Raw genomic sequence first — 25,954 nt, 5'->3', positions numbered from 1 at the left:
CTCCTTTCAGATGTTAGCTGATGAATTTAAACTCCGTCGGACAGAATTTTTAAATTTTTTGCAGATGAGGGACTTTCTGCAGAAAGAACAAAGGATGATAGAGCCATGTTTGTTGGTTGAGGCCGTTAGACAGGGCAAACGCATAGGGGTAATCTATAGATGGCTTTTGGACATACAGAGAGATGATTTGGAAGCTCAAAACATAAGATGGAGAAATAGATTAGGACAGCAGGAAATATGTATAGAACAATCAATTGCTATGGCAGGGAGAATTTTAATATCAGCCAATTTAAGAACACAACACTTTAAAACTATTTTTGATCTATATCATACCCCTGCTAAGATGTTGAAATGTGGGGGGGTCAACGATGGGAAATGTTTTAGATGTGGGACGGATGGGGCTGATATTATCCACATTTTTTTTACATGTAGGAAACTGACCCAACTTTTGGACCAAATGGAAGGATTTCTATCAGTAGTCACAGGAGTTAAAATTAAAATCTCATCATCTGTTATGTTAATGGGTATAGGGGGGGATGTAAGGGAAGGACAATCAGCTTTTGATTTTAGATACTTAATCTTCATAGCAGTGGCGGTAGCCCGGCTTTGCATAGCTTCTTTGTGGCTTCAAAAAGAGGTTCCAACTTTTGAAATGTGGAGAGCCCCATTTTTGGCTATCTTTAATTTGGAGTATAGTTTATATGCGTTGAAGGGGGTACAGAAGCAGAAACTTGGATTGTCAATTTGGGGTCCAATGATTGAATACATGAAGGAATAATATGAAATTAATGTTGTTCTCCCCATCCTGTGGGGGTTTTTTGTTTTTTTTTGCTTTTCTTCTTTTCTTTCCATGCCTTTTCCCTTTCTTGTATTCCCCATGAGCATGCGAGGAACCTTGTCGTAATGAATTGTAAATTAATCTCTGTAGGAATAATTAGAGTTTTATTTAGTTACCTCATCTGAAATCCATATTATATGTTTGTATATGAAATGTGAGATTGCATCAATAAATTTATAAATAAAAAATAAAAAAAATCAATAGTCATTAGCACTGAATATTCCCGCACATGCACAGGGACCCTGGAAAAATATAACAAATGATATATGAAAGCATATGTATACAGCACTCTCTCTCTCTCTCTCTCTCTCTCTCTCTCTCTCTCTCTCGCTCTCTCTCTCTCTCTCTCTCTCTCTCTCTCTCTCTCTCTCTCTCCAAAAACTCCATCTTCAAAACTGCAGTAATTATTAGCCTATAGGCTGCATTTAACAACAGTAGCATAGAAAATGAAAGTAATTGTAAACATAAAAACTGGCACCGTGTCTCTAAGGCAGCCATGACCCCCAGCTTCCCATCATGCCTCAGGGGTGACCGGTACGATTTTGCGTCTACTTCAGTCAGGACCCTGGAGTTTTCAGCTCTGACTAATCTGGACTTTTTGTCAATAATTTTCACTTTTATTTATGTTTATTTACCTCTCACTCAACGTTTTTCCCCTTGTAGAAACTTTTCGGACAGAAACCTATTATTTTTCGGTCACAAAAGGCCTTCTCTTTTTGATCCTTGTCACGCCTGTAGCAAGTAGAAGGCCAAGACTGACACACTCTGTGTGTATACTCTGCTTACCTGAGTCTCACTCCTCTGAAGCTTTCCAACATTGCAAAAAGCTGTCTATGCGTACTCTCAAGGAGAAGCAGAGAATTTGTCTCTATGGCCTCTCAGAGATGCAAAAATCGACTTCCAGAGGAAGATCGCCGGTAAAAGAAGCGGTCCAGATCGGCGTCAAGAAGTAAGGTCCCGATCTGTTCTCCATCGGTGTCGGGATCCGCGTCGAATAGACCTCCAACATTGAAGAAACGAGTATCCCTGTCGCCGAGACCTCTGCCATCGATGAATAACAGACCCTCGGATCAGCCTTCTCCGTTGATGTCAACTTGGCGGCGTTCAACGTTGAGTAATTGGTCTCCGTCGGCATTGCTGCAACGTTCAACGTCGAAGCACAGGACTCCGTTGACGTCATCGCATAGAGAGCCGACATCGAGAGACAGAACTTCGTCAGCGTCCTCACATAGGGCCTGATTCACAGAACTAACTTAAGACAAAATCCTAAACTTAGTACCATTTTGGTATTTACAGAAGGCACTTACTCATTTTGGTATTCACAGAAGGCATTCACAGAAGGCACTTACTCATTTCGGTATTCACAGAAGTTAGAAGTCCTAACTTTAGGACTCCTAAATGCCTTCTGTGAATACCGAAAGTCTTAAAGATAGGATTTTTTTCAGTTTAGGAGTTGTAAAGTTAGGACTCCTAACTTTAGGACTCCGAAATGCCTTCTGTGAATACAGAAAGTCTTAAAGTTAGGAGTCCTAACTTTAGAATACCTAAACTGAGAAAAATCCTAACTTTAAGACTTTTGGTATTCACAGAAGGCATTTAGGAGTCCTAAAGTTAGGACTCCTAACTTCTGTGAATACCGAATGAGTAAGTGCCTTCTGTGAATACCAAAATGAGTAAGTGCCTTCTGTGAATACCAAAATGGTAGTAAGTTTAGGATTTTGCCTTAAGTTAGTTCTGTGAATCGGGCCCAATGACTCTCGACGTCGAGGTACACGACTCAGTCAGCGTCTTCACATAAACGCTCGGCGTCGAGGTGCTTCCTTCCATCAACGTCAACCAGCAGACGACGATCGACGTCAAGGCCCAGATCCACACCAAAGCAACGTTGGTCAACTTCTAGTAAACGTTCGCCTCCTTTGCTTCATTCTCTGTTGGTTCCTTCTCTCCTGACATCGAGAGTTCAATCGCCTTTAGTGGCCCAAGAGACACCGACTCCACGTTCGACGTCGAGACACTCGCATCAGTCAACGTCGACCCATCATTCTAGCCGATCAAGGTCAAGACTCACAGTGTCCTCAATCTCGAGGTCACCGTAGGTTATCTTATCGATGTCAAGCTGGCCAACGTCATCTTCTGAACATTCCCGTCCACAGGAGACAGAGGCCCCTACACAAGAAGACAAGGAGGCAAACATCACCCTCTGTGCATCTATCTCGTAGGTGGATGTTGCCACTGCGTCACTGCCAGAAGTCCACAACGGGGCAGGTACAGGAACCACAGGACTACAGTCCCCTACACAGGTCACCACTAGCTCGTCTGGTTCAGGCAGTAGATCTCTCGCATACCCCTCCCTCGAGAGGTCAAGATCATGCTTGTACTGGGACAACTTCCTCAAGAAGGAAGTCCACATCTCGTGGACATCAGAGAAGGGGCAGATCACCAACACCTTTTTCGAGTCAGTCTTCGAAAGGGGACTAGTCTCCAACCCTACCAGACAGTCCACCTTCGACCCCCCAGTGGATGATGTCAGTACTTTCCAAGATGTATTGGCTGGGGTGGGGAGTGGCAAAATCGAGCATCGAAATCCCTATCCCCCAAACTTCATCACCTGTGATTTTTGCGACTTTACACCACAGATTAGCGGCCAGGCCTTTGTTACCTCTGGTACCGGGGCTTCTGCAGCCTGTAATAGACGTGTTCCTCACACCAGCAACTATCAAGGCCGCACTGGCAAAGATCTTGAAAAAATTACAGGCCTCCAGAAGAGGATCCGCTATTCTTTAGATCCGATCCACCTCCTCACTCTGTGATCATTGCGGCGGCTAAAAAGACAAGCTTCCCAAGGAGGATTGTAGAGATTTTGAGGAGGTGTTGCAAGAAGGTGTTTTGGTGGCTAATCAAATCATTAGTGCTGCAGCTGATGGAGCAACTCTATCTGCTCATTCTTATGCACATGGGATCTGTGCCAGACTTTCATCCTGGCTCCGGCTTACTGCACTAAAGCCAGAAGCTCAACAACGGATCCTGAATCTCCCTTTTTCATGATCCTCCTTATTTGGCATGCATACAGATGACGAAATGTTAAGAATAGAATTGGAGCAAGACACCTTGAAAGCGGTAGGGCTTGAAAAGAAAAAGGAGTTCAGGCACAGATATAGGCCATGCGACCGCTGGCCTTTCCATCAGAGGATTCAAACCCCTCAGTGGCAGAGGCACCAACAGCAACAGCACCAAGCCAGAACCCACTATCAGGGGCGTCACACCCTCAGAGGGAGAGGGGCATCACATCAATCTGCTACCTCTGCGAAAGCCCCACCAAAACAATGAGCAATCTCTTCCCCCTTTGTCGTTTCCCACTCCAGTGGGGGAAAGTATAGCCAACCACCTGGAAGACTGGTGCAGCATCACAAACGATCAATGGCTATTAAGCACGTTGCTGAATGGGTATTCTACGTTTGCGTCATCAACCTCCGGAGATCGTTCCAGTAAAGACCGCATGCTACTAGCTGCAAGTACTGCAGCAGGAAGTATACACTCTCCTACTAAAACCAGCCATCGAAGAAGTTCCTATATCTCAATGAGGTCGAGGAATATACTCAAGGTATTTTTTAGTGAGAAAGAAAGGTCAAAAGTCAGAATTCAGGCCTATACTGGATTTGCGCTCTCTCAACAAATCCATCCGGAAGGAAAGGTTTCGCATGTTGGCTCTCCATCAAATATATCCTCATCTCAGGCAAGGGCCCTGGATGTGTTCGATAGACTTGCAAGATGCATATTTCCATGTCCCAGTCAACCGACGTCACCAGAAGTTTCTACGTTTTCTGGTGGGAGCCAAGCACTATCAGTTCAGAGTTCTGCCCTTCGGGTTGAAGTCAGCTCTCCGAGTGTCACGACTGGCTTCGGAAGGGCCCATCTCCACAGTGTGTGAGGACCCACTACCAACAATGTCTATCTAGCCCTTTGCCAATAGGCCTTCTTGTCAATTTCGAGAACTCAGTTCAACATCCTACTCAAAGAACCCAAGATCTGGGTGTAACAATAGACTCTGCAATAGGAAAAGTGTTTCCTTCGGAGGAGAGACTATCATCTATCACTCTGAAGTGCAGGCAGATCCTTCGCACTGCTTTTACGTTAGTCGAGGCGAGAATGATTCTGATAGCTCCATATTGGCCACAACAGTCGTGGTACCCGGACCTTCTACACTTATCAGAATGTCCACACAAGAAGCTGCCGTGCAGACCGGACTTGCTGTCCAAGATGAACGGGAGCATTCATCATCTCAACCTTCCCTCGCTGAACTTGGCTGCATGGCTCCTGAAGTCCCCCAGTATGGACACTTAGGACTTCCTCAGGACTGCATGGGCATTTTGAAAGAAGCGAGAAGGCCTTCTACAAGGCACTCTTCTGAATTTAAATGGAAGCGTTTCTATTTGTGGTGTGTACAGAATGGCTTCCATCCTACCAAGGGGCAAGAGGAGGTAATTTTGCCTTATCTCCTCCACTTAGCCAGGCCTAAAATTCTTTTCTATAAAGGTGCACCTGGCGGCCATTACGGCATACAGGCGGTCTCCTTCTCAACTTTCTTTATTTCAATTGCAAGTGGTGAAGGATTTCTTGCAGGGGTTAAAGAAGGTCTACCCTCCAATCCGAGCTCCTTCGCCTCCCCGAGAACTAAATCTGGTTCTGTACAAACTCATGGCTTCCCCTTTTGAACCTATCTACAAAGCATCCCTCCAGCACCTTACATGGAAGCTGCTTTTTTGGAAGCAATAACTTCTGCCCGCAGGGTGAGTTAGATACAAGCGCTCTGTTCTAAGGAACCCTACACGGTTTTTCACCACAACAGGGCCGGTCTGAGGACCCACCCCTCCTTCCTTCCGAAGGTGGTGTCAGACTTCCACATTAATCCATCTCGTTGCCTACCTTTTTTCCTAACCCCTCTACACCAGCTGAGAGGTTGCTTCATTCTCTAGACCTGAAAAGGGTTTTGAAATTTTACTTGCACGAGTCTAAAGGTATTAGGAAATGTGATCAACTGTTCATAAATTATGATTTCATCAGAACAGGTTTCCTAGCCTCTAAGCATGCCATATCCAGATGGATAGTATCGTATATTAAGCTGTCTTATCAGTTGGCACAGAAACCGCTGGGTTCTACTCCCAAGGCACATTCCATTAAAGGGAAGGCAGCTACAGTAGCGTTTCTGAACAATGTACTGATTGCTGAGATCTGCAAGGCAGCCTCTTGGAAATCGATACATACATCTATGAGGCACTATTGTCTCGACTCAGATACTGGAGAAGAAACTCAAGTAGGCCATGCTTCCTTGAGAAATTTGTTTCAATGTTAAATTGACTGATAGCTTTGGTTGGTTCACCTCTCATTTGTCTGAAGGCGGAGGGCGGGCTTGCTACTCAATTTAGTGCTTCTGACTATTGATGAGGATCCCATGGAAGGGAAGGATAAGTTACTTATCTGTAATCCTATTTCTCTTCCAGGGGTATCAAAGTCATAAGCAACCCACCCGTCCTCCCCAGGCAAATTAGATCTTCTTTAACCCATATCTTTGTGCCCTGACCCTCGGGTCTGCCCAAAGAACAACTGACCTAATTGTCACCCGTGAGGCATGATGGGAAGCTGGGGGTCATGGCTGCCTTAAAGGCACGGTGCCCATTTTTATCTTTACAATTGCTTTCTTTTTTTATGCTAGTGTTGTTCAATGCAGCCTATAGGCTAATAAAGACTGCTGTTTTGCAGATGGAGTTTTGGGATTCTACTCATTAAAGAGAGTTCAAGGGATACTTTTCCTCCTGTTGTCTATATTTTTATACTATATGGTTACTAAAACAGTGTATGTCAGTGCATTGATTAGCCTTTTTGTCCCATTGGAGGCTGCATTGATGTGTGGGAAAATGATATGTGTATCGAGGCCGGTGTGTCCGGCCGAAACGCGTCATGGCGACATGGTGATGTAACAATAAAACATCATTGAAGACGAATTTGGGTCTGCTCTTGCTTCCTGCGGCTGTATATAAGGATTAAAGGCAAGCTTTATTGATATATATATAGAGCTGTATATATATGTTTTCATGTATAATTTTTTATGGTTTTCTGGGGTCTCCGCTCATGGGCGGAAATATTCAGTGCTTATGACTTTGATGAGGATACCCCTGGACGAGAACCAGGATTACAAATAAGTAACTTATCCGTATCGGTCAAGCCTCGGTCTTTAAGGATTACTTAGGATGCTGCTGATAGGGTCAGTCTACCTCACACCCTCTGTTGTGACTTCTCAAGTATAGTGTGCATAAAGCTATCGAGGTCTCCTTCAATTTGGAGAGAATAATCTGTGGCAGTTGCCAATTTCTGAACTCTGGAGATCAGAAATGTCTCCTGACCAGTATTTGGACAGTAGACATTGTCAATTGCTATGGACGTGCCCTGCTAGTCGCTCACTACCAGTAGCCATCTGCCTTGGGCATCTGTTGGCACCCGTTGTTCGTTAACCTCTGTGGCATCTTTGAGTCTTACGGCTACCCCTACAGTCCTACAGTCTTAGTGGAAGCAGATGCATTGCAATGGAGTGGGAAGGGTCTGAAGCGGAGCCGATGTTGGTCTCCATTAAGTAAGTATGCCTCCTGACCTCTTCAGTTCACCGAAGACAATAAGCTGTTCAATTGGGTATTTAGGCCCCAAATATTTTACGCTGGACCTGTAACGTTGGTGATGTGTGCATGAAAGGTGGTGAAGTGCGGGTAGCCATCCTAGATCACCATTCGCATGGTGGGTAAGATTAGGTGCTGTCTTTACAACCTCATTCAGCACAGAGAAGTAATGGGGTCCTGTGTGGATCCAGTGCCCAACAGTTCTTCACCTCGCCAAAATTTCCAACTTAATGTTATTGTGGGGAGGTAATGGCCTTTTGTCAGCACCTGCCCCCCCACCCCCACGCCCCCACAGGTCTGCCAATAGAAGCAAAAGAAGAATGGGCATCCAGCTTAACTCATCAAGTTTGGAGAGTCCAGAAGTTCAAGGTTGCTCACTGGAGTGTTACTGTGCAGCTATGGGATCCCTGTCTTGTTGGGGGCTCTGGGCTCCCCCCTTTGATTTGCCTCAGGTGGGAGAGGAGCCTCTCCTTGCTGGCCTCTATCTCCTTGTTGTTCGACTTTCAAGCTCTTCGGCCTCTGTGCACAGTTGTTCACATCGCAGTCAGTGGTCTCATCTACAGGGACTCCCAGGACTCCTTCAATCCCTCCTACGGGGCAAGAGGGGCATAACCAAGAGCTTCTGAGCAGCCTCGAGTGAAGTAAGGGATCTGGCACCCTTACACTTGAAAAGGAGCTGGAAATTGTGTCCCCACTAAGAACTGATCCCTGTGGGTCTCAAGGAGTCTGTGATGGGTTTGAAGGACTACGCTTTGCCAAGGTGATTGGTGGCAGATCCTGAAAAAATAGTAGCGAGGCTCAGTTGAAGGAAATCTGACCCCCTTTTCGAGTCTTTCGAGGATCTCCTTGTCTTCAAAGAAGTCGCTTCTTGAGGACATCTGGGGGTGGGCCCCCTACCAGGCATCTAGAGGCCACTCTGTTCTGTCTAGGTGAATGTACAGGTGCTTTGGGACCTTAGGTATCCCCTCAAATAAGTCCTGGACATAAGTGGTTCGATTGGCAGTGCAGACTTCCAGGTGGACCCCGCTGTTGCAGAGGTTGTTTCTGGGTGATCTATTCTCATTTGTCCTGAAGTACCATGTGGTGCTGCTCGAGGAGTAGCATCCGTTGTTGGTGTTTATCACAGTTGTCCACTTGCTTGTGTAGGCCCTTCTCCGCTTCCTGCACTCTGAAGCCCAATTCAGATATGTCTCTGCGTACCTCTTGGAGTTCACTGCACAGGTTGGTTTTAATGGTGAGGATCTCATCCTTGAAGTCCTGAAAAACCACCTTTGTGGAATCTGGTCCACCACTTCAGATTCATGCCTGCTGGCTCCAGTTGGAGAGTTGGTGCTTTGCAACAAGTCTATAGCGGGTCAATGTGTCGAGGCCTGCTGTAACATAGTTTTGATGGAACTATCTTTCTTTCCCGTTTCTCCCTCCATGGCGGATCTTTAGTGTGTTAATGCTTGTCTTGGGGCTCCGGTGTAAGGTGCCCGCTTTCAGCTGACTCACTAGTGGGATTCTCCAGTGCATCTGCAGGCACCAGACTAGAGTAAATGCTGAGTGGTGCCAAGTACGTCTGGTGTGACGGTTTGGCTGCCCCCAGCAGTGTGGATTGGGTTCTGTATTTCCCACAGGTGGGTAATTCTATGCCGCAGATCTTCGTCCACCACCTTAGGGGGTCACACTTGCTGCGGTAGGGATAGCTGCAATGTTTCAAAATGAAGTTGCTTGGATAGGGCCCAAACCTCTACAAGTGAAGAAGGGAAATCATTCCTGGGTGCTAGGCTGGAGGGAGTCGTTTGGCGGGTGGTCCTTACTGGTGTGTCTTGGGCATACTCACAGTTGCAGGGGCGATAGGCGCAGTCCGCCGCTCAGGTGATGCCCTGCCTCTCTGCTCACCTGACAAATGTTGTGTTACTCGATAAAGCGTCTGAGGACTTTGGTATTTGCCTCGCCGAACCCCCCCCTCCCATGGGCTTGTCATCTATTGATGGGCAGCAGTTCAGTGTCCACTCCTCAGAAGGGGCCTTTCGCTGTCCCAGGGCAGTGCAGCATTGCTCTCCGAGGTGTATGGTCTATCAGAAGTCAGCCATAGCTACTGGCCTCTCTGTCCAGGGTCCCTTTGCTAGGAGGTGGAGTCCCATTGCCAGGTGAACCACACTCGAACCTCCGCTCCGTGGCCACGTCACACCCTTAACTGCCCAGTGGGGTAGGGTTGGGACGCCATAATGCTACCTTGCTGGGCCCCTGGTCCTCACTGTGTTTGGCGCTGCATAGGCTGCATTGCCACAGCTAGGCTGCTCTCTATGCCGGTCAGCCAGGCAGGGGTCTAAAGTGTCTCCTGCCCAATCTCCCGTGGCAGATGCTACTTTAGCTGCATGTATCGGACCCCAGAGAGCCAAGATGCAGGAGGATGAAGACCCCCAGCTGGAGCTCTGAAGTTAGGGGTCCACCATGCTTGGTGCCTGGCCACGCCTCCCTGCTGGGTCTTTTTAGTAAAATAACGAGGGATGTTCCAACATTTCTCATGCAGGCATGGTAGCTTAGACTCGCACTTCCTACAGACAAATGGTACAGGGACACCGTGGATCATGAATGACAGAATGCTCACTAACACATACAAACCCATGGAAATGCATGGAAAGACTGTTCCCATAAAGGTATGCGAAAAAGAACTTCCTCAGTGTCTACTAGAGAAATGGGAAATTGGGAACTGTTAAATATGGAATTACAGTTTAAACTGTATTGTGTATGTTAATGTTAATGTTAAATTATATTTATAGAGCGACAATCACTGGAAGGTCTCTAAGCGCTACAGCATAAATCAGAAGACCAGAATCCTTTTGCGCAACAATACACAACACACAGTGGAGTAAGCTTATCCAAACGCCTCTCTAAACAGAAGGGTTTTAAGTCTCCTCCGGAACGGTAATAACCTGGCTTCCTTACGCATACCGTCAGGTAGTTTGGTCCAGATCTGGGGGATGGTGACTGAAAATGCCCGGCCACCTAGGGTCGTTCTATTAAAACGTGGGCAGACTAACAGGCAAGACTCTGATGGCCGAAGATATCGTCCGGGCACATAGGGCCTCAGGCGGTCTTTGATGTTTTTGGGTGCCTCTCCAAACTGAGACTTATGTGCAATGCACAACCCCTTAAATTTAACCCTTTGCTTGATGGGAATCATGTGTAACTGCTGCAGCAGAGGAGTGGCATGGGCTCTTCTTGGCAATTTATAAATTAACCTTGCCGCATCGTTCATAACCACTTGGAGCTTCCCCTGAAGTTTTTCGGGAAGCCCAGTGTAGACTGCATTGCCGTAGTCTAAGCGTGACAAAATTAATGCCGTCATGACCGTCTGCATGGTGGAAAAAGACAGCAAGGTCACCAGTTTCCGAAGTTGCAGCATTAGGCCAGTACAACTCCCCACAACAGCAGATGCCTGGCTATTTAGAGTTAATCCAGTAACTTTATACCCAAGCTCTTCACTGCTGGCACCGGTGTTGGGGTGGTGCCCAGCTCTTGAGGCCAAAAAAAGACTGGAGCAGGGTGAGACCCCTGAAGTAAGAGCAAGTACTTCTGTTTTATCTGGATTTACCTTCAGTGAATTGGAGGTCATCCAGTTCACAGTGAACCAGAGGATATTCTGGACTTTACGCTGCGAGTCGGGAGAGTTGTCAGTTCGCACAATTAACTGGGTATCATCCGCGTAATTGAACACCTGACAATCTGTTTTGGCTAGTGCATCTATCAGAGGCTGAAGGTAAATATTAAAGAGTAGGGGGGACAGCGCGGAGCCCTGTGGGACCCCCCATTGTAGGATGCCCTGCCTAGACGTACAATATCCTAATTGGACTCTTTGAGACCGATCCTCCAGGAAGGAGGTAATCCATTGGAGGACCATCCCAGTGACTCCCAGGCGCCGGACACGGGCTAGCAACTGCACATGATTCACTGTGTCAAATGAGGCTGAGAGGTCCAATAAGATTAGAGTTGAGGGGGTCTTCTTATCGGCTGCAAGCCGCAGGTCATCCTGCACTGAGAGCATCACCAACTCAGAGCTGTTGTGCGCCCTGAAACCGGCTTGCAGAGTGTGTAGCAGATGATGTTGTTCAACGAAAGACGAGAGGACTCGGAGTACGTGTTGTTCGAGAACTTTAGCCAGGAAGGGTAGTCTGGAAATGGGTCTAACGTTTTTGAGAATCTTGGTGTCCGCCCCTGCCTTTTTCAGCAACTGGATCACCAAGGCTGCCTTAAACTTCTGTGGTACGTTTCCTGTCGCCAAAGACCAATTTAATAGGGACAACACCTCAGCCTCAATCACTGGAATAATGATATTGAACAACTTCAGCGGGCAAGGGTCCTCAGGTGACCCCGATTTTACTTTGGCTATGACGTGAGCTAAATCGTGTGGTTCAAGCACAGGGAACACCGAGAGAGCAGAACCCTGAAAGTCAGGCGGGTCCTCCACTGACAGGGGACAGGGGGTAATGCACGTGTTAGCTATATCTGTAATAATGTCTTCAACCTTAGTTAAAAAGAAATCCTGCATCTTGTCACAATCAATCTGACTGGTGACTGTCCTTGGCTCTTTCAGATGACTTCGCTCCCTAAGTACATTAAAAGTCTCTTTCTGAGTATCTGTCACTTCGCTGATCCTAGCTTCATAGTTTGTAGATTTAGTTCTAATAATTGAAGCATTATAGAGGGCCAATTTTTCTTTGTATACGTCCTTCGACTCAGGAACGAAAAATTTCTGCCATAGTTGCTCACATTGTCGGAGAGCTTGTTTTTCCCCTCTCAGTTCTTGCGTATACCATGGGGCCCCCTTCATACTAATCGTTATTCTTTCCCTACGGGCAGGGGATACCTAGTCAATGGCTAGCCTCAGCTGATGTAAAAGTTCCTCATACTTCAAATCCGGGTCCACGAACTGAGATCCACGATGTATTGTCTGGTTCAGTACTTCCCCTCAGCTTGGCGTCTACAGACTTATGCCAATTCCGTACCACCCTCCATACTACGGATAGATGTTTGGGGCGTCTGTCTACAGGGAGTAAGAGACTGACCAAGGAGTGATCAGACCAACTACATGGTCTGCAGTCAGTATGTAATATAGCTGATGACATGGTCCAGATAAGGTCCAAAATATAGCCCTTTTCATGTGCGGGGAGCCCCACAATTTGAGGCAACCCCAGCATGGTCATGGCTTCATCAAAACTGCTCGACCTGCAATCTCTTGGTATCTGATCCCAATGATAATTAAAATCCCCAAGAACCAGGATCTGTTGATATCTTGAAGACCGATCACTCATAACTTCAAGAAACAAATCATTGAACAGGGGAGTTAGCCTGGGAGGACGGTATACCACCACCACTATCAGACATGAGGGCGTGAGTCCTAACTTAATCCCCAGAACCTCAGTCCCATCCAAACTCTCCTCTACTATTTTCTCAGTGGCAAATTTCCTGCGTGTAAAAATGGCAACTCCACCTCCCCTTTTATTTCCCTGCCGATTACAAGTCAGGGCGCTGTACTCAAGAGGAAGGGAGGCCATTATATCAGGCCCTGAAATGGTGTAAGACTGGCTATTGAATATTGGGTCTTTTGTTGAGGGAAGATGAGAAAATGACTCCTAAAAAATCCATGTTTGCTTGTTTGAGTTTCTCACCAGTGTATGGTTGCTACCTACTATCTCCCCACAACATGTCATTTATGTACCATGACGCAGCATAGAAGATGGCTGTCTGGTAGGAGCAACACCATCTTGCTCCTCAGGTGCCATCAATTGTACTTCCGCAGGCACACACTAACTCCAATACCATACGTACAGATGAACTAGGGAAACAGGGAGTGGGTTATATTATTTATGCCAACTGATAATTATAAAACACCATGCCAGACCTGAGTGGAACTTGGCCTAGGATTCTACCACACCGAGAAGTGAACTGTATGATCAAATGTATGTCAGGAATTGAGGTATTTGTGGACATATGCGATAATAGACAATTACAGATTTCCAGCTATGTCACAGGAAGAAAAGTCATTATAATGTTAAAATTATGGTCCGAGAATAGTGGGAGAGCCCTAGGGAAAATCCAGCTGAGACCGCAAGAAGCCAAAGTGAAAACCACCTCTGATTATTAAGTTTTCTTACCACAGTTTTCTTACCACATTCCACATGTTGACGAAAACCTGAGGAGTGTGGCTGGGGTGAATGGCTCCTTGGGTGATCTGATAGAAAATGAGATGGACAGCAGAGATAGTTCCAATTCAAGGTCACCATCAAAGACTGCAGGCAACACTATTTGAGGTTCTGCTTCCCTTAACAAAGAGTTTGGTTTGGAGAGCATGCAGCATGTATACAAGAAGCTTGCATGTCAAAAGGGAAGGTGTACTGAAGATCTTCAGGTAAACCAGATCAAGGATTAGAGAAGGATAAAGCAGGTCCTGGAATACATCACAGAGATTGTTGAAGCACAAATGAGTCGAAATTTAAAATTGCTGCCATTAACGGGCAAAGAAAGAGCTCAGTTTGTTGTCTATAACTGAATTCTTCCAGCTCGACTTCTTCATCTCACTTGTCTTCATAGGACACGGACTGAATTGCAGAATCTGAAGATAAATCTTAAGGAAACTGAAAGATAAAAATATATAATCATATTGAAACTGAACACAGAATCACACTGCATTTGGAAATGGTGAAATTCTGCAAGACACAAGCTCTGAAGTAGCCATTCTCCAGTGCCTCTGCTAATATATAAAATGATCTTTAACACAGCTAAGAACCTCCCTAGACATCATGAGATTCCTAAGAGGTTTGAGGGCCCAACTCTTCAAGTTATACTTTGGACAAGTTGGTATACAAGTGCAAATATAGAATAAGGATGTGAAAAATATATCAGTCAAAGCATGTTGGTACAATATTGTGTCCCGCTTTCTTGTCCATCTTCGTCTTTGATCTTGTTCCTATCATGTTAGATAATAGCAGTTACAAACATATGGTTACCCTCTCAGAAAAGCATCTCCAATACAAATCTTCTTTTCTGATCTTGCTTCTATCTCAGTTAGGAAGATAACAAATGCAGCATCTCTGTTTATCAATTTGAGACAGCCTCTCCCTCGATTTTTCAATTTCTCCACCTGGCTTCTATGCTTTCTGAAAGCTAGCGGATACTACTTTATTGAATAGTCTATATAGGAAATAGTGAAGGGACAGTTAGTAAAGTGCCACAATACTAAATTGGTAAAGCATCGCTATAGAAAAGGTATAACATAATAATTTGAGGTATTTGGCCGGAACATCAATCCGATCACTTCCTTGGTCAATCTTGTCATTTGCTTTCAAAAACATTCAATGTAGTCTGATGAGCAAGCTTAGTATATGTATCTGGCTGTGAATGTCCTCATTTTCTTTCTGCCTTTATTAAAGGCGGTGTGCATCAACCTTTCGCATCCCCTTTCTTTGTGGCTAGCATAGTGACCACTGTCCCAGTATCATTCTGTCTATATTTGGACTTGATTCTCAGCAGTAACTTTTCTCAAAGCCCTTGAAGTTAGGGACAATCCCAACATATATGAGTTATCAGTCTCTCACTGCCAGTCCCATTGATGAACTCTTGAATCCGTTTAAACAACCTCTCTGCTACTAAAATACCATTGATACAATATAGTAAACTTAATTTCTACACTCACAGTATTTCGTTTTTCTTGTAATCACTTATTCCAATTCCTCTGTGCTTAGCTGTCTCCTTAGTTCTCCTTCCCACAAAAGATGACATTTAATCTTGCCTTTTGGTCAAACAGTAATAAAGGCAGCCATTCAAAGTCCATTAGGAATTTGATTTGTCCTTTTGCAGCTATTTCTCAAATGCTATTATCACCCTTGTTGCTTCGTTTACAACAAATCTTTGTAATAACAAATGTCTTAGTTGATACTGTCTGTATTGTTTAGTTTCTGGCAGTACACATTCTGGCTTGATTTAATAAAAGGATGTGATTCACCCCAACTTAAATAGAGCCCCAAATTTTGTCTAGCCCTTCCCAGTCAAAGTGTATGTTGCCCTATAACCTTAGTGGGTCTATAAGAGCATGGGGTCTGTAGCGCCACTGCTTCTCTGTTTCTTTGCTCCTTTACACTACAAAATATATCTGTGATGCCTGGTAGTACCACACTGCATCTAGGATCTTCAGATCTCCATTCATAGTGTGCTTCAGTGTCTGCTTTCAGGATAGTTTAGTGCTTTCCCTTCCCAAATGAACTTTGCAAATGCCCTTTCAAACCAGTTAGAATACCTACCGTAAATTAAAGTAGGTACAAAGAGTCTTGGTAACACAGACTTTTTAATATTGGATAATCACCACCAAGATTTTGTGTCCCATCATTTTGTCGACATAGAACGCAATGATGGTTGAAAATCGGAGTCCACCTAATTGCCAATTGTGGGTGCCATTTTTATACCTATATGATAATATTGATCATATGCATACAAAGAGGGTGTTTCTATGGTACCTACCGAGGCAGTTTTCCTCACAAGTAAGATTGATAACCTACAAGTTATTTATATTTACTTTAAATTCTGAAACCTCTCTGTATTGGTCTTGGAAACGGAGTTGCGGGAGGCCGAAACGGAGCTGCGACTGTCGGTGCTGGAGACCTGCTCAGGGGCGGAGGCCCTGCGTCGGCGCGATTCCCGGCACCTGGGGGCCCTGTGAACCTAGTGAGACTTCTCCTTCAGCCTGCGAAACCTAGACGTGCAACACCAGCTCTTCGGTTCGGATGCGAGGGCGTGGACGGGGGTGGCCCCTTCCAGACCCGCAGTGTTCTCCAGAGACTGGGTGTGGTGATCGGCGCCCAGCGGAAGACCGGGCTTGCCATTTCACTCCAGGCGGCGCTGCTGCCTTGCTCGGCCGTGAATCCTCTTCAGCGCCTAGAAGGTGAGGAGCCATCATCGACTTGACTTAGCCAATCCTGTGCCAGCCAACGCTCAGGCGATCCTCGCGGATGCTCCGTCACGCGGCCCCTTGACTCGTGGTGGCCTGTAGTGATTTGGGGAGCTGAGTAGCGGCAAGCGTGGATCTTCTCCTCAGAACCCTGCGCCTTACTCTTAGACGTCTTCGCAGCCCCTGTCTGCCATGTAGTCCCTCTCGGTCTGCTTGACTCAACCCCGGAGTCCCTGCTGGAAACCTGCTGCTACATTTTCGGAGACCCGCTGCGCTGCACTGGCCTAGGACCACTGGAGCTCTGATCCGGTATTGATGCTTGGTGGGATTTCCTGACTCTGCCTGAGCTCATCCACTCATCCCCAGTGGCCCTGCAATACTATTGTACCTCGAGAGCGGGAGGCTCACCAGGGAGTAAAAAGGTGAGGGGGGCTGCAGATCTTAAACCTGATTGTACCTGCACTGTCCAGCGCGAGAGCGGGGGACGCATAGGTCTCATTGATAAATCCCCTGGCCGGCTGGGGCCTGCAGTCGTTTGGAGAATTGCGCGCAGACTGGCGCTAAATTTTCCCATAGCAGTGTGGCACCTCATACAAAGACTTTGGTACACTCTTCTTCGGCTCAACACTGCTTTAATCGCCTGCTGCGTGCTCGTTGCCAACGCCGGAGCACACTGCTGCGTTATTATAAGTGGCACCGTGAGTACCTCTCTTGAACACAGAGGAACTTTACCTACATGCTGACATGGGACTTGGCACCCTTGCAGAATCGAATAACTGCTCTTATACCCCGCGCCTCGTAGCAATATTCAACACCACCAACTAGCTTCTTATCGCATTAATCACCTGGAGTCACGAGGAACTCTTATTCTCATATATACCGAACTCTGTCTCACACCCAGCCTTTGCACCCCATTGACTTTGAAGGTCGCGAACATTTCAGGCACCTGCTATTTGAATAAAGCTCCTGACGACGCTGTCCCCAGTCATTTCGGGGTCCATGGTTCTCCCTAGCCCTGTGCCATTCAGTACCTCTTAACGTGATTGTGCCCCTCAGGCGCCCAACCACAATCTGTGATATTCGTGCTTGCTTGGAGGAGGTTGACAAGGACTGCAAGTCCCAGGAGGCCTGCTGCTGATTGCCCGCACCTGGCCCTGCCATTATTTTACCGCTCGCCGCTGCCACCCGTTTGAGCCCGTTTGAGCCGGTTTGAGCCCGTTTGAGCCCGTTAGAGACCGGATGAGGCCAGGCCGGGCCGGGCCTACTTTCTGAGACTGGTCACCCCACAAGGTTAGTCCTTGTCAGTATACTGGTGTTATTTGGAGGAATACACAGAAAAGGTCAGCTGTGTTTTGTTTTTACTTCCAATTCCATTTAAATAGACACATAAGGATGAACCTGCGAGAGGGTAAGGGGAGAACTGGGCTGCCTGCAGGGAGCACGGTGGGGACTTTGGACCAGTTTTTAATCAGAGCTAGCTCGGTCCTTGCTCATGAGATAGCATTAACCGAGCGTCGTCTATCTCTTGATCCCCAACTGTCTAAACGATCATCTTTGGGCGTAATAGCATCTGCACGTACTCCTGATTGTTCTTTGGTTGTAGACGCTGACTCCCCTGATAAGGCAGGTGAATCTGGTCAGTTTGCTAATGGGCTATTGGAAACCTCTGCATCGCTGGTCACTGATAATATACTTTATCATGTGGAGTCGGTCCAGATGGATGCAGCACCCACCCAAAGCACCCCACCTCCACGTGTTGTTACAAGGTCAGCACCCCAACGAAAAAATAAAGTTCCTACTCCAATTTCAGATCCAGTGCTTAAAAGAAAGCGGGGAGGGGGGCCCCAGAGACAGAAATCGGTGAAAACTCAAAGGACAAACACTAATGGAGGAGGTACTACTTCAGCAATGGTAGCGACGAGTGTGCCTGGAATTTTTACCTCAGAGACTACAGGTGTTTCCTCTGCTGAGGCTAATGAGGCTATGTAGAATAAACTGGGGGATTTAATTATAACATCTTTAACTCCTATTATCCACAGATTGACTAAGATCGAGGAGAGACTCAATAATTTCGAATTGAAGGTCATGATAAATCATAGTACCATAGAGGGTTTACTGACACAAGCCAACCGATTATCTACATCTAAAGAGCTGAGAAATGCGGTAGAAACCTATTCTAAACCGCTAAATCCATCGCCAACCAGGCTAATGTTATTGCTGTCAGGGAAAAATGGTACTGTGGCTATCAACCATGAAGTTGGAGTAACAAATGTGGGAAGGGAAGTGGGTGAGATAGAGAATGTGCCTAGTGGTTCTAGTGAAGTTAATCAGGGAGCTCGGGGAGGAGAGGAAACTAGATCATGTATAGGGCTAGTAGGTGAAAATGTACAACAGCCAATTTCCCGTGTACCAGTAAATCGGGATAGCTCTATACTAGGACCTTATGAACGAGGGTACCCCCAGACGCGCGAGGGACTGGATAATAGCTCAGCTATAGAAGGTTTTCGAGTCTTACACCTTCCCCTGGCCGCAGCCCCTTTGGTGGTGGTTCTGAAGAATGTCCCAGTATTACAGGAAAGTCAGATTGAAACCACCGATCAACTGATGGCTAAACCCATGCATTGGCTTACAACAAAACTGAAGGAGGTTGGGGTATGGGATTGGGATATCTGTAACCAGATGATTATGGTCAGACGATCTCCATGGATAGGTCACTCTACAAAGGATGGGAGAGGGGATTGTATAGTTGTTAACTTTAATAACGAGAATGTCGTTAGATTTCTTTTAGACCATCTAGGTAGCATCAATCTAGAGTATCATAAAATGAAAATCTCTCTCCTGCCCCTAGGGTTCTATTATAGACCCCGTCATACCCCTACGATGGGCTGGGCAATTTCGCGCCTAGTAAACCACCCAAGGGCACCCCACAGAATCCCACATAGACCACCTGATCTAAATTTAGCTAATAGATTTGCTCCTCTCTCTGGTTTAGATACATGTGACTGACTACCAACTGCAAACTTGCCCCTGTTAGAGAACACTGCTGTTCGGTCCATATCTCCCTTTGTGAATGATACGAGTCTTCAGCAAGCTATACCACCATCCCCCGTGAGCAGTTTGATTAGGTCTTTTTTAGATAGGAGTGTTAGCACTGCTCCCTCTTTATTAAATATAATGTCATGGAACATTGCTGGCCTTCAAACAAAAATTAACTCTAGTGAGTGGTCGTGCTTTATAGAGAATCAAGACATCATTATGTTCCAGGAGACCTGGTCACTGAATCCGATTTTTTGTCCTGGGTATTTGGCTTTTGGTAAATCGGCTATTCCTAGTCATAAAGGGAGACCATCTGGGGGTTTGCTCACATGGGTTGGACAGTAGGCATGTTACCAGGTGGAAGAGCTAATAATAGATAACCCTGACATCCTGGTTATTAAAATTAGTTTTGAACATGGGTTAGATCTTATTTTTACCAACGTCTACGCAAGAGGGCAAGTAGGAGGGAAAGCCTCTCCTACAATCTTTAAACTTGATTCATTTATTAAACCATTGAAAGGGGAAAACCATCTAGTAGTAGTGGGTGATTTTAATTGTACATTTGAGCCCATGGGTTTAGAAGATGGAAGCCTGTCCAGGGATGAGTATGTGACCTGGGGCATACCATCGCTGGAGCTTTCCCCGATTAATAAATGGTCAGAGGCGGTCCTCCAGTTAAAAAGTTTATCCCTGGAAATGGGCCTGAGGGCTGTAAACGGAAGGTCAAAATCGGACTTTGAGGGCACCCATACTTTTAATAATGGGATAAGAAGTAGCAGAATAGACTACTTTCTTATCAATTTGGAACTGTGGGTAAGGCTAGAGGATATGAAGGTCCAGAATAGACCGGAGAGTGACCATGACCCCCTAATTTTAACACTTAAAACTATTGGGCAACCTACGGCAAGGGTAGGTACTGAAATAGCCACAGCTGAAGTGACCATGTCCAATGATTGTCGTAGATTAAAATGGGCACGGGTCTCGGAGGATGAGGGTACTATGGACCTGATAAAGCTAACCCTTGAAGATTCCTTATCAGTCCTCTCACAGCTTGATTTGCATGAGGCCTCTCTTCCTGCCCTTACAAAGGTTCACGAGGAGCTATTCATAAAGTTGAAAGCATTTTTTACAAAAAATAATAGGAGCTCCAAGCAGGTCATACAGAAATCTGCAAAATGGTATGATGGGGCATGCAGGGCTTTTGGTCACCTCTCCCCAGCTGTTAGGTCAGGATTCCCGCGAGAAGTTAGGGAAGCTAGGGTTGCATATAAGGAAACCCAGCAAAGGGCAAAGAAGACCTTCGATGAAAAAAGATGGCAGGATTTACTAAATGCAAGTAATGGGAAAAACTGGGTGCGGTTCTGGCAGACAGTGAAATGTGGTAGTGGTGATATAGGGCCATCACCAACTAATAATGTCCCTCCTGAAGCATGGGTCATGCACTATCAGACCCAGTTTGCTTCAATGAATAGTAGTTTAAGCCATTATCCACGATTAATGTGTGACACCATGCTAACTTTTGATATAGGGGAAATTGAGAGAGCCTTGGATAGTGTGGCAGCAGGTAGGGCTCCGGGTCCGGACTGCATCCCAGCGGACATTTTTAAATCTGATAAGAAAAACTGGCTTAAATATATATATCATATGGCCAATGGACTTGCAAGAGGTGCTCCCTTGCCAGAATCCTGGTGCGGGGCAGAGATTATCCCTATTGATAAAAAAGGGGATCGCGCCTGTCCAAGGAACTACAGGCCCATAAGTCTCATAAATACCATGCAAAAGATTGTGGCTAGACTTGTGTTGAGTAGGGTAAATACTGGGATAGATGATCAAGAAATTCTATCCACTTTTCAAGCGGGTTTCCGCCCTCATGTCAGAACTATTGACCAAGTTTTTAGATTCATGATGATTTACTGGAACACTGTGGTTTTAACAGGGGGGACTCTCTATGCTGAATTTATAGATCTAAAGTCAGCATTTGATTTGGTGCCCCGCTCTAAGCTGTGGGACTCACTTAAAGAAGCAGGGATGCCCCCTGCGATTTTAAATTTTATCATTAAACTTCATGAGTCTAATTATGCCCGGGTTCGATGGGGTCGACAGGGAGAGATAACAGATCGGTTTCCTGTGACCAAGGGGGTACGGCAGGGCTGTGTTTTGGCAGCCACCCTCTTTTCTTTGTTCATAAATAATGTTATCTCATATTTCTCTGAATATCCAACTGATGACCCTACTCTTGCTGGCGTGAGGGTTTCACTTTTTTTTTTTTGTAAACAAATTTTATTCGTCAAAGACACGTCATGCGAAGCTCCGTGACCCAGAGACTTCAGCCATATCAGAAGACAACATACCAGCTTTGACATTTTCCTCATGAGATATCGTGTGGAGGGTTTCACTTTTAATGTTTGCAGACGCCACTTTAATTTTATCCAAAACGCAAATAGGTCTGCAACGAGCCCTCGATAGATTCACTTTATTTTGCAATGACCATGAACTTATAGTTAATGTTGATAAGACTAAGTTCATGGTGTTGCATAAATACAAAAAAGTGAAAGGCAGAGTTGTAATGAATGGTACAATATTGGAACAAACTGATACTTTTACGTACCTGGGCGTAACGATGAGTAAGAGGATGAACTGGAAGCCTCAGATAGATTTACTAACCCTTAGGCATAATCAGTTAGCAGGGGCCCTTTTAAAAGAGTACCGGCTGTCCTTCACTAAACCGCTAGGTCCAGCACTTGCCATATACAATGGGAAAATCAGGGCTTCCATAATTTACGGTGCAGAACTTTGGGGCTTCGATAATTTAGGCCCCTTAGTCCTGGCCCAAAATAAGTTTTTGAGATCTTTGACTGGCCTTCCCCAATCATCCCCCCTCCATCCCCCATTTTTTGATCTGGGATGTACTTCTATTGAGGAGGCAGCGGGTTTTAGACCCCTCGCGTATTGGAGACGGCTTTGGACAACCTCTGAGTTAGTACCATATGCCAAAGCAGTTAAGTACATCAGAGAAGCTGATATGTCTTCAAAAATCATTTGGCTAAAAACGATCAAAAGCACGCTGCTTGATATGGGGCTTAGGCATTTGTGGGAGGACCCAGTTTCCGTCTAAAAATGATTTTAAATCTCTTTATTGGGACATGGTTTGTCTTAAGTCCCTGTCACTGGTGGATAGTACCTCCCTGACAGGCCACTTTTTAGATCATAAGTATGAATACTCGCTTGAGGCCTATTGGGATGTCATTACGAGACCTGGTGACAGGAAACTGTATCACCAATTTAGAGTAGGTACCCTCCCCCTTAAAACTTTTAGGGCAAAATGGGGAGATGGTGACACAAAATGCACTGTGTACATCTCAGGATGAGTCCATACTACATGTATTGTTTGTGTGCCCCGTGTACAAGGGGCCCCGTAATAAATGGATTAAGCCGATCTGCCGTAATATTGGCACAAGATCATCCCAAATAGCACTGCGTATTTTAAAGACAGATACAAGGGAACCTGTAGTCATAGCTATGGCAAAATTTTTGAGCTGGGCCTGGGCCCTTAGAAGAAGTAGTTTGGCTGCAAATGCAGGCTCAATTTTGCACTAATGAAGTGAATAATATTATGCGGGATGATCTTCCTCTGATGGGCATGTGGGAATATTGTCTTTCTTTTTATGTGGCTCTCCTTTTTGATATAATTGTGTTTTATAATAAATGTAATTTTTAAAAAATAAATCCTTTTTAATATAATTAATTAATTCTTTTTAATAATAATCGGATTTATAAAGTGTGGTACACATGGTTTTATATAATGTTTTTATATGTGTGTCTTTTATGATTAGAAAATTATCGAATAAAGACAAATTTAATTGGTCCCATTACACTAAAAGGAAGGCAATGATTGCTGCAGGACTGTAAGTGTAACCTGCACATGGATGATTTAAATTAATTCTGCCCAATATGGACCCTAATTATTCCCTCATTCTGATACAAAATCAGCACTTATGACTCAGTGATTAGGGAGAAGAGGAGCAGAGAGAATGGGCTTACTAGGCGACCATATGTTTGGAGAAGAAAGTGGTTTATTTAATTTGTCTTTACTGGTAGCTCATTAATTTTAATGATTGACCTAATTATTTGTTCTCCTCAGTGAAAAGCCATCTTTAGTGAGCCATTATTATTTTGATTGCTTATCTCCATCAGTTATTACCATTTCTCCAACTGGAAGTAGGAATTTCTCTAATTATATGATGAAGTAGTCAGAAAGTGACTAATCCTCCTAAATATGCCCAAGTTCACAAGGTGTTCATTTAACGTGAACTTACTGTTCAAGCCATTCTGTTATGTGTGATTTCAGTAATGGGTAAACCTCATTCTTGTCTTACTATCCCATAACCCCTGATCTAGAACATCTTTGAACAATGTGCTTCCTATTTCACATTAGATGCGTCATGAAATTCATTATGAATTAAATTGTTAATTTGAATTTGCATGGGTTATCTCCAAAAACAATCTAGCGTAACACTGTGTTGGTCTGGTAAATGTTTTCTATTAAACAAATTGTGTGTGAACTTGGTGAAACATGTAGATATTCAGAGCGCAGCCTAGGTGCCAATCCTGACCCCAAAACTCGGGACCAACAGTGTATGGGTCATCCTAATTCTTAAAGGATTTACCAAGATTCAATTAGAAGAGACATAATGAATGTGTGATGTAACTTGTCACCATTAATAAGAATTTTGTACCTGACATTAACTATGCTAAATATATGCACTTGGGCAGAGAAGAGCTGTTTTGGTAATTCTAGAAATTTCATGTGTTCACAAACTTTTGTGGATTCTGTCATTAATACAAAAAAAAAACCAAGATATTATGGTCCACCTGTCTAGTCCCTCAGAAGATGGGCACACCTGCAATCGGCTCATTGCCTCAGCAACCAGGTGAGTTCTTTTGCACTGCTGGCAACACCCGCATCACAAAAGTTGACAGTGCCAGCATGTTGGCAAAACCACTGTCAGTAACAATATCGAAGTCTGGCAGCAAATGACCTCCAGCGAAACACCTGAATCGTAGGTGGTTTTAACAATGTTGCTGAAAAATTGCCAGGCTGTACTGGGATTCTGGTGACAGGCTCCTGTCCAACCTATGTACTCCATGGACAAAAGCAATGTTAGACTGACATAATGATTAAGCAACCTGTACCACTGTTTCCAAGGCAACATGGAAAGACAATAAATGTACATGTTATGAGGAACACAGATTTTCATCCTCAGATAGTATGGATGCGCTTTAATGCCAGCTGTCACTCTTGCAGAGCTCTCTTTAAACATTTTCATTGTGATGGTGCTTATCCTACAGCTCATCTAAAGAATTGAAATGTAAGCCCCACAATCCATTGTTTCGCAGTGTGACAGAGCTGGAACATTACCACACTAGCTACAGAATAATTCCCATGGCTGCTTTTCTCAGCAGGAAGCCACTACAGTAAATATAAGCCAAGCTGTAGGTTTTTTCGGAGCACAGACAACGCCCCAAGGTTCATCTCAGTGCTATGCAAAGTAAAACATGGTAGGAAGAAGAACAGTATTGCCCACTGGAGATCATCAAATAGAGAACAATGATCATAAATATCAAGATATTGCTTACATAAAGTCAACGTAATCCATGGAGTAATTGCACATGAATTGTTCGATTGAATATTATTGCATTGTTGCTAAAAGTAAATCATCCATTGGCAGGCTGTTTCAGATTCTACGTGCATTACATGAAAAGGAGTGAGATTGGATGGCCTTATTTCTAATGAGAGGCAGCACTGGTGGAAGATTTCTGTTCCTAATTGAGTGTGGACTGTCTAGTCGTATTGAGCAGGGACTTTGGGAATGATGTGTATGACCACCTTGTCAGATTAGGAGCTGTTTGAACTCTTTAAGAGCCATGTGTTCATTTGGATGTTCGACACTTCAGTGAATTTGAGATGGAATCATTTTTTACAGCCTTTTTCATGTCCCTAAGGCTCTGGATTAGCAGAGGGCAGTGAAAGAAAATCGGCTAAGGGATGCCAGAAATACTATTCTAGCCTCTGGTATGAGCAGAGTTCTCAGACTTCGGGTTTGTGGATGTTCTTCCGGAGGAAATCCTTCATGCTCCAACTTTCATCTCGTTGTCTGGGGGCACGCCCACAGAAATGGTGTCATATGGGCCACTCCATCTAGAGTGACTGATTCGCCACCATGTCTGGCACCATTAGTTCAGCAACAGTCTGCTATCCAAAAGGTGGCTTTCACTTAAAGGCAGCAAGCAAGTGAAGAGGAATAAATACCTGGTTATGGACAATGGCTCCTTACTTCCTGGGCATATTTCTATTGCTCAATTTGCTGTTGAAAATTTCAGTAGCATTGATGGAAATTGATGACTTTTCCATCGCAGTGTTCGTAGCAAAGTGGCTCCTTCCTTGGTGGTTGTATGTCAGAATATCGAGAACAAACGTCTTAAACA

General features: G+C 45.0%; 1 protein-coding gene across 2 annotated transcripts in view; it reads left to right on the top strand.

The window, feature by feature from the left end:
* LOC146829460 (SWI/SNF-related matrix-associated actin-dependent regulator of chromatin subfamily A member 1) overlaps nucleotides 1-25,954 on the top strand; it is a 1,967,301-nt gene that overhangs the window by 710,899 nt on the left and 1,230,448 nt on the right. The gene's annotated exons all lie outside the window — the stretch shown is intronic.

The sequence above is a fragment of the Triturus cristatus genome, chromosome 5_2 (assembly GCF_964204655.1).
Source record: "Triturus cristatus chromosome 5_2, aTriCri1.1, whole genome shotgun sequence".
Lineage (NCBI taxonomy): Eukaryota > Metazoa > Chordata > Amphibia > Caudata > Salamandridae > Triturus > Triturus cristatus.
Note: the sequence above shows the minus strand (reverse complement) of the source record. Positions and strands in the feature narration are given on the sequence as shown.